Below are 17,351 nucleotides of genomic sequence, written 5' to 3'. Positions count from 1 at the left end.
TTTTCGTCTTTACCCCCTTTTTCGTCTTTACCCCCTTTTTCGTCTTTACCCCCTTTTTCGTCTTTACCCCCTTTTTCGTCTTTACCCCCTTTTTCGTCTTTACCCCCTTTTTCGTCTTTACCCCCTTTTTCGTCTTTACCCTCTTTTTGTCTTTAATCCCCCTCTTCGTCTTTACTCCCCCTCTTCGTTTACGTCCCACTTTTCGTCTTCGCCCTCCTTGCCCTATTACTTATTTTCTCTTCTATCTCTTTCCTCCGACCCTTCTTTCCTCCGACCTCTCTTTCCTCCGACCTCTCTTTCCTCCGACCCCTCTTTCCTCCGACCCCTCTTTCCGCCGACCCCTCTTTCCGCCGACCTCTCTTGTTATAAATAAAAACCCAGATAAAATACTGTTAAAAACTCGCTCAATATATGTTACCGTGACATAAGTTGACATATCTTCGGCGGGTTTTTAATAGTATTTTGTGTAGTTTTTTATTTATACAACCTTTTCCCAAACTTACCGTGTAAAAGAGAGAATCAGACGCCATCTTGAATTTTCCAATACATCGGTAAACACTGTATGTTTTTCGAGCTGAATAAATATGTTACATTGAATAAAAACACGAACAATATATCCAGTTTGGTAGAAAAGTAGCTAATCTTGCCTTTGATAATATTTATTTGTTATATATTTGTTTTTTGACAACTTTTTCGAATCTATGTGTACAGTAATACAAGCCCAATCTTTTTTCTGCGAATTTTCTGCTATATTTCGTATTCTATATCCCTTTTGTTTGATTGACGATTTTTTTTGCTTCTTTCTATTTCTTTTCTATGTTATTTTTTTAAAACTTTTTTTTATTTATTTCTGGTTTCATTGTGTGGATTTCGTTTATTTACTTTTCTTGATTTTTACTTAAGAAAAGTTACCTTTAAAATATCTTTTGCTTTTACCCATTTCTTCCCCGGGTTTACAAGTGTCATCTACTTTTCCTTTTCCTTCGTTTCAGTGTTGATATCTTGCATTAAGTTGTTTTTTTTTTTCTCTCCCTCTTCCGTCTTCTCGTCGTTTTTTTTTTCTCTTTTCTAAACATTATAATCTATATATTAATGCGATAGCGTGTGTTCTTTTGTGTCACGCTTTTCTGTAAATTTCATTGGTTGAGATTTAATTCTGGAATATACATATATTTTGTAATAAATACTGATACGAAAATCCTCCATAGTTTTTAGTTTCGTTTTCGCTCATTGCTGAAGGAACTCAAGTAATTTATTTTTTTAATCCCTATTTTATATTTTACCCAATATAATATCTATTTGATACTATCTCCTCTATATAGAAACACGGTAGCTTGTGCATTTGTTTGTTTTTTTTAATTCTTTTGTGATATGCTTACGTATCTTTTTATTCACAACGACAGGCGTATAATTATAATATTCCATTTCTTGTAATACAACATTATACTAAGTATTCTCCATAATTTGTAGTACTGGTTTCGATTATAACCGAAGGAACTCGTGTATATATATATATATATATATATATATATATATATATATAGTTGTTTTCGGTTTCAGTTTAAGCTGATGCACGGAAGTCATATGGAGGATATGTTTTTGTTTTTTATATTTTTTGCAATCACAACTGTATAATATATAAGAATCACTAGGGAATTGACTATAATAATATCTACGAAATTTGCATGAATTAAAATATCATACTTAAGCGTTGTGTTCGACTGTTCTGCGCCGGGTGTCCCCGCTAGCTTAGATATATACTTTTGCAGTTTTAATAAAAGAGCTACAAGACATCTCCATTTTCGCTGAATGCCAACATCAAAGAGTCCGTTGTGGAATTTCCATAGGTCCCACTAGTAATAATAGAATTTTTAAATAATCCTGCTACTTTTACTCCACATAATGTAAATAACAATGGTCTGAAATTTTCGGAGAGAAGACCAAATAATCAATAGGAAAGTACACAATAAAAACTCCAAATTAAACTGTGGATAATGTTAGGCAATCCTCTGGATGCTATTGTTACGTAAATGCCAAATAGTCTATTTTAGAACTTCATCATTCAGTTCATATAAGCAACCTTTTCTATTCATCGCGAAAGGAATAAAATATATCGAACATAAAACCTACGAAAATACAACATCCTAAACATTTACGATCAGAACGGTTAGCACTATGTCCACGTACTCATTTATAACCCACCCGCTTGCTTAGTCTGTTTTCGACACACGCCGCTTATACATTCTGACAATGATCACGTTCAGACAAATAAAACAAAGTGCTGATATTCCACTAGGATTCTTAAGAGCACCGTGCCGAAATCTCATGAAAAGACGCACCTCTGATTTCCTGTTTTTTTTCTTTTTTTCTGTATTTGACAACGGTGTATTTAATAGCAAACCGCCCGCGGCAATTTTATCAATACGACAGGGTTGTTCAGAAATTTTTTAAACATGTGCCGGTGTTAGCCTTATATAATACACTGACTTTTCAAAACATTATTTGACTTTGTTTTTTTTTTCTTTAGAGGTCACCATTTATCAAGGCCCGGAAACCACTCTGGGATAAGAGTTATTCCGTGTACAGTAATCAATGGGATAGTATTGTAGTAATAGTTAGTATTGGAGATTTCATAGTGTCTTACTTAAGAAGGCGGTTCATCAGGAATTTGTTTGCTTTGGACTTAAAGACATGCAGGTTGTAGTCAGGTGGGAAATAGGCAAGCAGAAGAGAGTTCCACAGTCGTGCACTTCTAAGAAAGAAGCTTTGCTCATGGAATCTACGCTCTGATTTAGGCACAGGTAAAGAGTGGGGAAAAGTATTGACAATGATTTCAACTAGACGGGTGTTTATCGTGAAAGATTGGCGAGGGGGGATCAGAGATTGGAGCTCAGACGAGCACTTGTCATGGAAATAATGATAAAACAAAGACAGGCTCCCAGCGTCTCTTCTGCGGGAGAGGGGATGCAGGGAAGAGAAAAGGGCATCCACCAGCAGAATTAAATTTACGATTCTAGAGGAAATGGTTATTAATATGGACACGTATAAACATCGGTTATTAATAGACTACTTACCAGATGCTGACGAACCTGGTATTATAAGAAGCGGATAAACGTTAATCTTACTCCTAAATCCATATCCTTTTGTCATATGCTTTAAACCAGCTGGCTTAGAAGTCACACCCTTATTTTATTCTTTACTGATGTGTGACTCGTTTTGAACGTGTGTGCAGCAGATGGTACTTGTTTTTATAATTTCAGCAGCACTGACCCAGTGACCTAGTACACAGACAAGCACACAAAAAGTGTAACTGCCAAAATATGTTAGCGTCATTGTTTCATGATTTTAAAATAACTTATAATAACTAATAAATAATTAGCAATACTTGGCTTAATTATAGCTTTTGCGTAAAGCTGACTGTTACAATACATAAAAAAGGTGATATACTACATTATATACTAGTTGGACGTGTAAAATTTCACCGGAATGAGAAATATGTCTGTTCAATAAATATTTTCGTTTTGATTTGGGGAAGAAAAACAAAAACAAAAAAAATACACTAACTCCTAGCAAATATGAGTACATTAATATTTATATAAAATAATATACCTAATACAGTTCTGACCAAAATGAAATATTATTAAGCACTAACAAATACTCAAATATTTTGTTATATAGTTCAATGCAAATATTGACAGATTATAAGATAAAAATTTGTTATGTCTACTTTAATCCACCACCTTTGGTAAACAATGTTCGTTTTTGCCTTGTTTCTTTTGAATGTTCCCTTTTGTAAAAGTTTTCTTACACTCCTAGGTAAAGAATTGCTTTATTCCAACATTATAAAAATAATCATTAGTTTATAATATTCGAAAACCGTCAAGATCAATAGATCACTTTTTATATCATTCTTCAGGCTGACGAGATTAGATTTTTAACAAAATTTTGCGGATTAAGGCTTTTTTTTTTTTTTTTTTTTTTAAGCAGTTTGGCATTCAAAAAATTGTATTTCTTTTTCTTTTAACATAAGAACTTACGGAGTTGGATGTCTCCGCTAAGTCTCGAAAAATAAAATACCTATGTAGGGGCAGCTGCGCGTGGAATAGTGAGGCAACGGTTGCGCAATCACCAACCCACCTCTCCTGAATCGGCACTGTTTGAGTCCAGTGGCAAGAAGAATCCAGGCCAACTGGAAACAATTCCGAGATAAGCGGAGAGCACGTACAGCGCCTGGAATCCCAATTGGTCACCCATTTAGTAGTGACGAGGTTCATCGTTGCTTATTGTCCGTGATTTAGCTGCAACAAGGTGAAAATATGATGTAGGATTGACATTAAATTCTTAAAGATAAACTAAAATGACCGAAAAATGGGCTGAAATAACTTACATTAATAAAAAGTAAATGACTTAGAAATACTTTAAATGAACTTAAGGATGAATTGAATGACCTTAAGAATGACTTGAATACTTAAAAATATAACGGGAATTCTTCAAAAACAACTTAAATGATCAGGAGAATGACTTGAATGGCTTTGAGCCTGAATGACTGACTGTAAAGTGGGTGATCATTTTACATTAAATTAATACAGAAAGTTTTCCCCCACTTTATATCACAAAGTTACAAACATAAGTACAGTATGTAGTAAGAACAGTTACTACACTTTGATCTTGGCCAAAAGACCAAGAAAAGGGGGGGTATTATTTCCACCCCACTGAGCAAATTAGGTTCAACGCCGATTTTTAATGTAAGGAGTGAAGGGGAATGGGGACCAACTCCCCGGGGAGTTGGGGAGCTGGATAGTGACAATTGGTATGAAGGGTTGCCCCTACATTGGCCAAGGTCTTATATGTGGGGTTGCCCCCCCCCCACATATGGTCTTTGCTTGCAATATCTGCTGGAACAGATACTAAATTTGATCTTGGCTAAAAGGCCAAGAAAAACTTAAAAAGCTAAGAACAGCATCTATTAACAGACCTTTGATCTTAACCAAAAATGCCAAGCACAAAAGTGTTATGGATAGAGCGACTGACGGACCGACGGATAGAGTCGCTTGCACGCGACTAAAAATCATTTCTAGTATTATAAAGTTTACGATTTATTTATTCTTATGATCGCTTCGGTTTAAACCCATCTTTGTAAACATTACGTAAATCTTTAAACGATGACACAACGACAAAGCCATTTTAAGGTAATGTTTTAACCTCCATAATGAATTTTTCTATCAATTTCCCACCATGCACACCAACTTTTTTTGTTAGAAATTAACTAGAAATGCAAAATTCTTCGGTTTTATAATAGTAAATAGTTTTATAATTCGAAAAAGATAAATCTTATATGACTGATGGATTAAATATTTAGTTATATGAAATAATTATCTGTTGTAGTCGGAATGATTACACGGAAACTTCATATTTGTTATGAAACTTTTTCCCTGGCAGTAAAATCTGTAGTATGTAGGCCATTAAAAAAATGTTTCCGTGCTGATTGTGGTATGATGCTGGTCCAGAGGCGGTTCAGCCTTCCTCTTGTCCATTTGAGAAGTTGCTAGATAATCGCTTGAGTTGCCCCTCCCAAAGAAATGCCAATAGCGCTAAAAATTGTTAACTCTGGTTTAAATCGCACTGTTACTTTTATCGGTGTTTTTTCCCCCCGGTTATCGATGTTCGATATATTTTGTGATGAATTCCGATATAAAATTTACCTAAAAAGATTCCCAGACAAACAGTACATTTGTGTGAGATTGCGGAATTATCGACCCAACCGTTACAGAATCCATAGGGAACGAAGTTACAAACATGTGTTTTATGTATGAGATTAATATAATTTGTTCATCCAGTCAGGGATAAGCACAACCAAGAAAAACAAAGCAAAATCTAGCTAATGGGAGTGGCTGTCAAATATAGTCTCTTTCACACTACTATATATTATTTTGCTGACAAGTGGTCTTTTCTTTATATTGCATTACTCATTATAAGAACATTTTATGTCTCCCGACAAAGGAAGCATGGGATCTAGCAATTCACTCCCGCCGTTTTTTTTTGTTTTTTTTTTGCTTTGTTATATTTTTCGAACTTATCTAAAAACCACACCAAACATATTTTGAAAGTTGGCTTGGAGACTTGTCAGGGTAAAAGTAAATTTTCCCAGAACGGATTTTCCGGAATCATTCTGGTGTCCCGTTTTGGCCGCACTATAGGAATAACATTGCCCCCAAACCGTTCGTTTGTTCGCATTTTTCCCAGTAATTATTCCTGTAATTATTTCGAAATTTTGCGAACATTAGTCATTATGAAAGTAAATTCTTGTCAGAACAGATTTAAAAAAAAAAAAAAATTATATCTTAACCCCAAACAATGCACAGTGCAATTAGGGGGATACTTGCAGGGATACTATTTACAGAGTTGAGCAGCAACATAACTGTTCACATTACACTTAGTGTTCTGTATGTCTGTATGGTTGGGAAAGCAGACACCTGGAAGGAAGCTCCAGAGTCTACCAGTTCTGGGGTAGATACTATTAAACTAGGTTTTCTACAGTGCTCTGTGTCGGGGAGGAATCTGCTGCTGGCTGGATTTGTCGAGCGTATTTACATCGAGGTTGTACAAGGGTTTGTAGTTCGTGGAAGCATCCACTCTTAAAATACTTGTCAAACAAGCAGAGGGATACAACACTTCGACGATGGGACAGAGGTTGAAGCTTGATGACATTTAAGTATCTATCAGGTTGGCGATTATCATTTGAAACCTGTCCAGGAGTGAGAGACTAGTAGCAGATGCACCAGCCCATATGTGACAATAATACTCCATACATGAGGAAATCGTTTTGTAGAGGTATGCTACTTTTAGGCGTAAGTAGCTTTCTAGCCCGGTAAAGAGAGCTGCTTTCTTGCAGTGGCCCTTCAGGCATTAAACTGGTATCCTACCCCCCATTAAAGGCGCATTATAAAATTAAAATTACCTCCAAATCAGTTCATTTATTTGCGTTTTTCCAAGCAACCACGCCTTGGATTTTTTAAAAAAATTTTAACATATATTATCATGGTGAAAGGAAATATTGCTCGGCTTGTTTTAATTTGGAGGCTGAGACTATTAACTCTTATACACTGAAAATTATTTGACCAGACAAATACTAGTATCTACTGGTTTGTATTTGCTTTAGTGGCTTAACATTTCCCAAAAAAACCTTGCTTTTATTACAGCATAAATGCTACAATTAAACTGGACGTTAAAAAAACAAACACAATACGTGGGATTACTACTGTGTGACTACAATATGGCTGTCTTCAAGTTTAACGTAAACAAGTTCTTGATGAGCCGTCCTACCTGTTAACAAATTTACCAAATTTCCATTACACACGATTATTATATTGTTAAATTTCTACTGCAAACTTTTTAACCTTTATCCTCGAGTGGTCTCTGGACCTTGATAAGTGGTGATGCCTATGTAAAAAAAAAAGAAAAAAAAGCGTATGCATAATGATATACAAACGAATAAATCTTTAACAATTAAATATGCTTCGTATATAACATTAGATTATAAGGGACTACATTAGAATAATTAGTTTTAAAGCGCTTTGTAAATGTCCGTTTCTTTTTAAAACTGTAGGCTTGATTATTTCAAGACTTGCTAAAGAGCTTCAAAACGTAATACCTTCTATTTTTCATTCCGCCCGAATTAATCAGATTAAAATCGCATCTTATGGTCTGCATCCTTACTACACATAATGATGCTGTGAGACCCTAACTCATTCTCAAACAATAAATGTGCATCAAAAGCAGAGATGTCTCAGTGAATTCTGAAAAAAATTGAATGGATCAACACTCAGCTGCACCTTTGGAAATTTACGATATCAGAATAGTAAGGAGTTAGGTTTGTCGATTTCAGACTGGCATGATAGATATGAGTGACAAGGCGCGCTAGAGACTTCTACGATAGATTTTTTTTGTTTTTACAAAGTGATCACCACTTATCAAGGCCCGGAACCCACTCAGGGATAAGGGTTATTGCAAGTACATTACGTTAGTGTGGAGATTTGATGAAGTGTTTACTTAAGGGGGCGGGTCATTAGGAATTTGTTAACGTTGGACTTGAACACATCCAAGTTGTAGTCTGGTGGGAAGCAGGCAGAAGAAACAGAGTTCCACAGGCGTGCAGTTCTAAGACGTCAAGACGTTCACTAAACTTCATAGAAAATGGTGGTTACAATGTAAAAAAAAACTGATTTAGCGCATAAAATATCGTTTGGATTTGAATTAAAAATAAGACGTCTTTAATTAGGAACGGCAAAGAGCAGCTCTGGTCTTCACACCTATCATATTTCGTTTTTGTAAGCTCCTTAAATCACGTGACTTTAAATCTTATTTAGGAAAAAAATTCCATGATAAATAATTTATTATATTAAAGCGTTCCACAGTATTTGTTTTTTGTCACAGTGTGAACGTGTTGTGTTGATAGTGGAAAGATTCCTAATTATTATCAACTTGCTTGTTTTTATTTTGGGGTGGGGTGTGTTATTCTATTCTGGACAAACAAAAGTTACGTGATTTAACGAACCTATTTTACCTGCAATAGACCATTAAGAAATGCAATAACAATGCTAAGCAAGGCGTCTCGTTATTGAATTTTTTATTAGCCGCATTCTTGTCATATTACATTAGAAATTTAAATTAATTGATTATGACTCAATAATTTTATGTTATTGGCAATTAACACAAGTGTTCCGATTTATTATTTTTTATGGTCCCACCGTTCAATAATATGGATGCATTCTTAAATAAGGACATAGCTAATGGGAATGGCGCTTTTTCTTGAAATTTTAATGATAATGGCTTGACTCGTGAAGATTCTTCGATCGATACGTGTCACACTACCAGTTAAAGTTTAATAGGAAATAATGATCATACATATCCCTATATATATATATATATATATATATATATATATATATATATATATGAGAAAAGGTATAGGGCAATTAAAGTACACAGAATATTTTGTGTTCATTCTCGTGAGAATTCCTAAGCCCTGACAACTTCTCATGAGAATGAAACGCAGAATGTTTAGTGTAATTTTATTGGCATATATATATTCATAGCTTATTACGTAACTCTACCTATGTGTTGGGCACTGTTGAAATAAATACTGAAAAGTAAATCATAAAATTATACATCCGTGTATTAATGTATAATAGTAACTGAAGTAATCATATATAAGGCTAGAATATAAAGGCAGACTAACAATAGGTTCGAACTCTGGCTAGGATGAGGACTAGTCTAGCTGCATTGAGCAGTATCGCAGCAGTCTGTATGTCTGCTTGTGGATGATTTCATATATATATATATATATATATATATATATATATATATATATATATATATATGCACCAGGTGCATCGAATTGTGTCCAAGATGTAAATCCATCGAAACTTGCGTGATTCTTAAAGAGTGCTCAATGCATGACAGAGCTTGTATATAGTCTGTTTACTGTACATATATATAAAGATGATTAATAATTTATAATTAAAATTAAATATATATATACATATCTATATATACATCAAACATATACACACATAAAACATATACACACATAGATATATACACACATCAAACATATACACACACATATATACACACACAAACGCATACTCATACATATACATACACATGTACGCATATATATATATACACACATATACACATAAATATATACACATATACACACACACGTACGCATATATATACACACATACGTCAACGTACGCATATATATACACGCACAAAGGTACGCATATATATACACGCACAAAGGTACGCATATATATACACACAGGTACGCATATATATATACACACACAGGTACGCATATATATACACACCCACACAGGTACGCATATATATACACACACAAACGTACGCATATATATACATACACACACAAACATACGCATACATATATATATACACAAAAACGTACACACATATATACACACAAACACAAACGTACGCATATATATACACACACACAAACGTACGCATATATACAAACAGACGTACGCATATATATATATTCACACACACCAACATGTACGCATATATATATATATATATACACACACACAAACATACACGTATATATATACCCACAAATATGTACGTATATATATATATATATACACACACACCCAAACATGTACGTATATACATATACACACACAAACATGTACGTATATATATATATATATATATACACACAAACATGTACGTATATATATATATATACACACACAAACATGTACGTATATATATACACACAAACATGTACGTATATATACACACACAAACATGTACGTATATATATACACACACAAACATGTACGTATATATATATACACACAAACATGGACGTATATGTATACACACACAAACAGGTACGTATATATATATATATATATACACACATACAAACAGGTACGTGTATATATACACACAAACAGGTACGTATATATATACACACACAAACAGGTACGTATATATATACACACACAAACAGGTACGTATATATATACACACACAAACAGGTACGTATATATACACACACAAACAGGTACGTATATATATACACACACAAACAGGTACGTATATATATACACACACAAACAGGTACGTATATATATACACACACAAACAGGTACGTATATATATACACACACAAACAGGTACGTATATATATACACACACACACAAACAGGTACGTATATATATACACACACAAACAGGTACGTATATATACACACACAAACAGGTACGTATATATACACACACAAACAGGTACGTATATATATACACACAAACATGTACGTATATATATACACACAAACAGGTACGTATATATATACACACACAAACAGGTACGTATATATACACACACAAACAGGTACGTATATATACACACACAAACAGGTACGTATATATACACACACAAACAGGTACGTATATATATATACACACACAAACTGGTACGTATATATATACACACACAAACAGGTACGTATATATATATACACACACAAACAGGTACGTATATATATACATACACACACAAACATGTACGTATATATATACATACACACACAAACATGTACGTATATATATACATACACACACAAACATGTACGTATATATATACATGCACACACAAACATGTACGTATATATATACATGCACACACAAACATGTACGTATATATATCCATGCACACACAAACATGTACGTATATATATCCATGCACACACTAACATGTACGTATATATATCCATGCACACACTAACATGTACGTATATATATCCATGCACACACTAACATGTACGTATATATATCCATGCACACACTAACATGTACGTATATATATATACATGCACACACTAACATGTACGTATATATATATACATGCACACACAAACATGTACGTATATATATACATGCACACACAAACATGTACGTATATATATATACACACAAACATGTACGTATATATATATACACACACAAACATGTACGTACGTATATATACACACACACAAACATGTACGTATACATATATACATATATACACACAAACATGTACGTTTGTATATATATACACACACAAACATGTACGTATATATATACACACACACAAACATGTACGTATATATATACACACAAACATGTACGTATATATATATATATATATATACATACGCAGATATGCACACACGCACAAATATTCACGCATATATACACACGCCAAAAAATATGCACGCATATATACATAGGCACAAACATACCCTCATATATATATATACATATATAACACACGCACAAATATACTCGTCTATATATACACACCTCACAAATATATCCGCCTATATATACGCACCTCACAAATATACCCGTCTCTATATACTCATCTCAAAAATATACCCGCCTCTATATACTCATCTCAAAAATATACCCGCCTCTATATACTCATCTCAAAAATATACCCGCCTCTATATACACACCTCACAAATATACCCGCCTATATATACACACCTCACAAATATATCCGCCTATATATACACACCGCGCAAATATACCCGCATATATATATATATATATATATATATAGATATGCACAAGTATATACACGCATATATATATAGATATGCACAAGTATATACACGCATATATATGTACATGCACAAATATACACGCATATATATGTACATGCACAAATATACACGCATATATATACACACACATACACAAACAAACATGCATATATCTATAATATAAATCTGAATGTCTGTATGTGTGTCTGTCTGGTCACAAAAAGGCTCTTATATGGTTGGCTATTTTAAAAACTGATTACATATAATTATAGAAGATGTATCGAAATACAGTAATGGGTGTGTTTCATCTGGCAGAACGGTAGTTCATTAAAATTGTTCGATCTACGTTCGCGCCTTGTCCACAGTATGGAAATAAAATATTTGATGAGTATATTTTAACTTAAATAGGGATGTTATAATAAAATTGTGGGGTCTGCGTTCGCGCCTAGCCTCTATAGAATGGAAATAGGCAAAAACTGTAATAAAGACGTATCATATCTATCTGCGTAAGTATAATTTGATAATTATGTTTCAGTTTGAAGAAATACGGTATAATAAAATTATGGGGTGTTCGTTCGCGCCTGACCTCCATAGAATGGAAATATGTCACAAAATTAAACAAGTTTTTTTTTTTTTTTTTTTTAATATAGCTCCACAGAATATTGTGATAAGTGTTTCAGTGTGAAGAGGTAGGGTATATTAAATTATGGGGTTTATCTGTTTTATTTTTACTTTCATCATATTTTGCTTTTGTTTTGATACCACCAAATTCGAAGCTATCCCTTTACAACCCTTCCTTTTCATACCGATCATACTATCATAAATCAGAGTCCATTTTCTGTAGGCTGTTTTTGAACCGAGTCAATGACGGGTAATTTTGCTAGTATATGTATATATATATATATATATATATATATATATATATAATATGCACCTACACAAACATAGACGCATACATATGTGTGTGTGTATGTAAACTTAATATTGATATTGATTTCTAGAAGGGATGTGCAACACTTGAATAGGTTCGTTATTATAAAAACTGTTAATCATGTTCATACTTTGAAACCACATAACATTTCGTATTATAATTTAACTCGGTTTAGATATAGATCGCTTTTTCAAATGCAGAGAAATATTCCTCCTTATGCTATGCAAAAACAACGAAAAATGGCAATGACAAACATTGCGTTAGATATAGATAAATGGCAACTTGTGTGGTGGTTGGTTTATCTTGATCTAATAACGTTGATGGTCTTTATAAAACATAGCCCAATTATTTTCGCAGATTACTGTGATTTGAGATACATGGATTTTAAATAAAATCACAGTTGAAACTTGCATATTACAAATATATTTATTGGTGTGTGTGTAATATATATATATATATATATGCGTGTTTGTATGAATATATTTCTATATACATGTCTGTAAATATATTTGTATGTATATACATATATGTACAAATATGAATGTGTGTATATATATATATATATATATATATATATATATATATATATAATGTATATACGAATATGTGTATATGTACATGCGTATATATATATTTATGTGTTTATACATGTGTATATGTGCGTCTCCCTCTCTCTATATATGTGCGTGTATGTATGGTATATATATATATATATATATATATATATATATTATATATGTGTGTGTGTGTGTGATTGTGTATACAAGATGCATGGAACGTAAGGGAAATACTAAGTAATCGAAATGCCTTTACAAATCTCTCCCCATATATATATATATATATATATATATATATATATATATATATATATATATATATATATATATATAATGCGTTGGAATATATATGGTTATTGATATTTAAAAAAAAAACACTAAAATATGAACTAGGGTAATGGAGACACAAGTAAATAGATAGCATGTTTTTTCTCTCATAGGAAAATAAAATATAGTGATTTTTGGAGTTAGACTAAGTACAGCACCACGAGATTGTAGGACTTTATATTGGGATGATGATAATTAACGAAATCTAGGACAGTTCCTCATTATATTCCAGAACTCAACAGTTACTACATTTTTATCGATTGAAAAAGACTGCGAACTTGGATAAAACGATTTTTTGAATTTACTCTTCTCCCTACAAGGGCAATGATAAACACGATATTAGCTTTTGATCTGTGGAAAATTAAGCATTCCAAAATGGTCTCTTTATTGAATATATATATATATATATATATATATATATATATATATATATTGTCTTTCTGGATAGATTTTCCGTCACTGACCAATTACAGAAAAGTGTAAGTGTAGTATCAGAACATATACACCGCTTTGATCTCATCAAAAATCTAAGGATTGTATTTGCTTTTCCTATATTCTATTTTAATTGTTAGCGGCGCGGCGCGCTACTTCGTTTCGTAAACACACGCACATTCGATTCACGCCAGCAGTTTGTTTTTGTCTCAGTCTTAGATAGTATGCCGCTGATGCACATATCAGAAGACATTTGTACTTATATATATATATATTCCGTTTTCTGTTTCATTCTTTCAGGATTTGATCAACATGCGGACAGGGAACTCTAGCTCGTGGAAGAGTAGGAGCTTACAAAATTTGTTCTAGGACAGTCACCTTGGTGGACTGCACGACATAAACAACCTTATTCGGACCAAATACCGACGAAGAACTGGAGTTACTACAACTACCGACCAACATCGCGCTCTCTTGCAAAGAAATAAATACTAAATACGCCTGGATTATATTATTATACTATATATCTTAAAATCAATCGTTGCAAAAAAAGTCTAATAATAAGTCTATTATTCTCACGTGTGTCCAGCTAATAACCGTATCTTACATGCAAAAAGCAACAACACAGAGATGAATAAATAAAAATGAAATAACATCGCTTGTATACAAAAAAAAAAGCCAAAGAGCGGACCTTTCGGATTTTAATTTCTCCATGCTGGCCTTCGCGTTCCGTCAACATGAAATCGAAGGAGAACCGAAGGCACTGACATTACGGGACCACAATCCATCCACATGCCTTGCTCGAGCCCGTATTTCTTCCATTCCCTATTTTCGACGCGCTCCTTACAACCGCCTCTCTTTTTCCCCTTATCTGCCTTCCTCTTCTATCCCTCCTCTACACTCCAGTTATCGATCTGCCCCCTTTTCGACTCCCTCCTTTCTATCGCCGCCCCCGACGTCGCTGTCGTTGCCGATTGTTAACTATCACTACTGCGATTCTCTTCATCTTTCTCGCACTTGCCGGCATCGCCATCACTCTCCCTGGTGTTTTTTGTTGTTTTGGTTATCATTGCTAAAACCGTTGTGATCGTCTTTTTTTCCCCCCGTTTCTGTCGCCGCTATACTCCCACATTTTTATACGATTTAATTTTCTAACAACGTCTTTATTTTCTTAAATCAACAGTTTCTATTGTTAATATCCCTACCAGCACCCCTCTTTCTATGTCTATTATCTCTATTTTATAACTGCTCTGTTTACTTATTTTGTATTTATATATATATATATATATATATATACATATATATATATATATAATCATCTTACACATCTTGCCACTCTGACTCGATTGCGGGCGTTATTCTCCGTGGTCAGCTTCTTTCGTCTTGTCTCTCTTCTTGCACACTTCCCTGATTTGCAGCTAGCCTACACCTCCTTAACAACAGCCTCGTTATACGTTTTTTTTTTCTTTTTCTTTTTTTTTGTGTTCTTCTCTCCTCATTTTCTCAATTTTCGTCTCGTTCACATTTCTCCCTCATTTCTGTCTATCCACCCTTTCTCTCCGTCTCTTTCTCTCTCGTCGTAAACTACTGCTGGATATTATCATCATCACCGACACCATAATTAAAAGATACCCAGACACACACACACACCCACAAACAAACACGCGTATATTTATATAGATTTTTACATCTCTTTCTGAAATAAATATATATTTATATATGTCTAAATCATTACCACATAAAATCAATGTACCACTTACCCGCTAAAATTCTACACTTTCACTTTTAAAGTAACACTAATACAAGCCTACTACACAAAAAACTAAGGAAAACATCTTTAAACGATATTCACTTTTATCGCAGTATATATACAACACACGCGCAGACACATTTATATATACACATATATATATTTATATAGTTATGTTAACATGTTAACATTGAAACTAAAACTCATAAAATCTACTAGTAGCATGCTATTCTGCACTTCAATCATATCTTTACTAAACGTATGAAAAACAATAGTATGAGTATCAATTGTCATATAGAAATACCGATACACGTCCTGAATTTTGTTAAATAGCTTTGCTAAATAAGTTATTGATTATATATCTTTATATAGATAATTAATTCTCTTTAACTTTTGAAGATTGTGTATTTTTATAACTCTATTTAATATTTTTTATTAAATGCTGGATTAAAAAATTTAGGCACATCTATTATTGGTTTATATTAAATAACCCCCTTCCAACTATAAAAAAAAACAAATCTAAATTTTATATTTTTTTATTAAGTCAAAAATATTTACTAGGGAGTGTCAAAAAGAATTAAAAAAAACAACAACAAAAACACAATCATACAAACAAAAATATTAATTACACAATAATAAATGCAGTAGTTGAAAAATATCATCTGCTGAAATTCATTTGAGTTGTTGTGCCCAAGAGCATTTTTGTCTCGAATCCATTTTCGTTTTTTTCTTAAAATTGGTGTCCCGTTCTAACCCCACTTCTTTGTTCTTACTTGTAAAAAAAAAAAAAAAAAAAAACTTAGAAAATACATTTCTTTACCGCGAACCATTAATCCTGTATTCACCATTCCCTTGTACCCTCGAAATTTACCCACACACACGACACAAACACTAACACATATCCATACATATAAAAAATTGTATGCATATATACCTACATATATGTTTCTGCCTTCCAATCCCGTACGTTTTCCCTCCCCTCTGTATTCCTCATACAAAACCAATCTCTCGGTCTATCGATCTTTCTTGCTAATCAACCTATCTAGCAGGTTACTCACCATTTCTCTTTACAAATAATATTTAAAAAAAAAAACAAAGAGAAATTGCCAAAGAAAAAAACGGATTCAACAGACAACGGCGCCCATCTCCCTTGTTTTTTTAAAACCCACGGATAGCCCTTTCACCTCTTATATGTATGATGACTTCAAAACACAGAAAAAGGC

At 33.2% G+C, this 17,351-nt stretch overlaps 1 long non-coding RNA gene across 1 annotated transcript in view; it reads left to right on the top strand.

Moving 5' to 3' along the window:
• Positions 1 to 16,935, top strand: part of LOC145241558 (uncharacterized) — a 63,815-nt gene extending 46,880 nt beyond the window's left edge. The window contains exon 2 of the long non-coding RNA XR_013862582.1: positions 14,682 to 16,935. This is a non-coding gene — a long non-coding RNA (uncharacterized LOC145241558). The remainder of the gene's footprint in view (positions 1 to 14,681) is intronic.
• Positions 16,936 to 17,351: the final 416 nt, after the last annotated feature.

Source organism: Euprymna scolopes, chromosome 20 (assembly GCF_053919585.1).
Source record: "Euprymna scolopes isolate OS-2025 chromosome 20, ASM5391958v1, whole genome shotgun sequence".
NCBI lineage: Eukaryota > Metazoa > Mollusca > Cephalopoda > Sepiida > Sepiolidae > Euprymna > Euprymna scolopes.
This window is presented reverse-complemented; position numbering and strand designations above follow the sequence as displayed.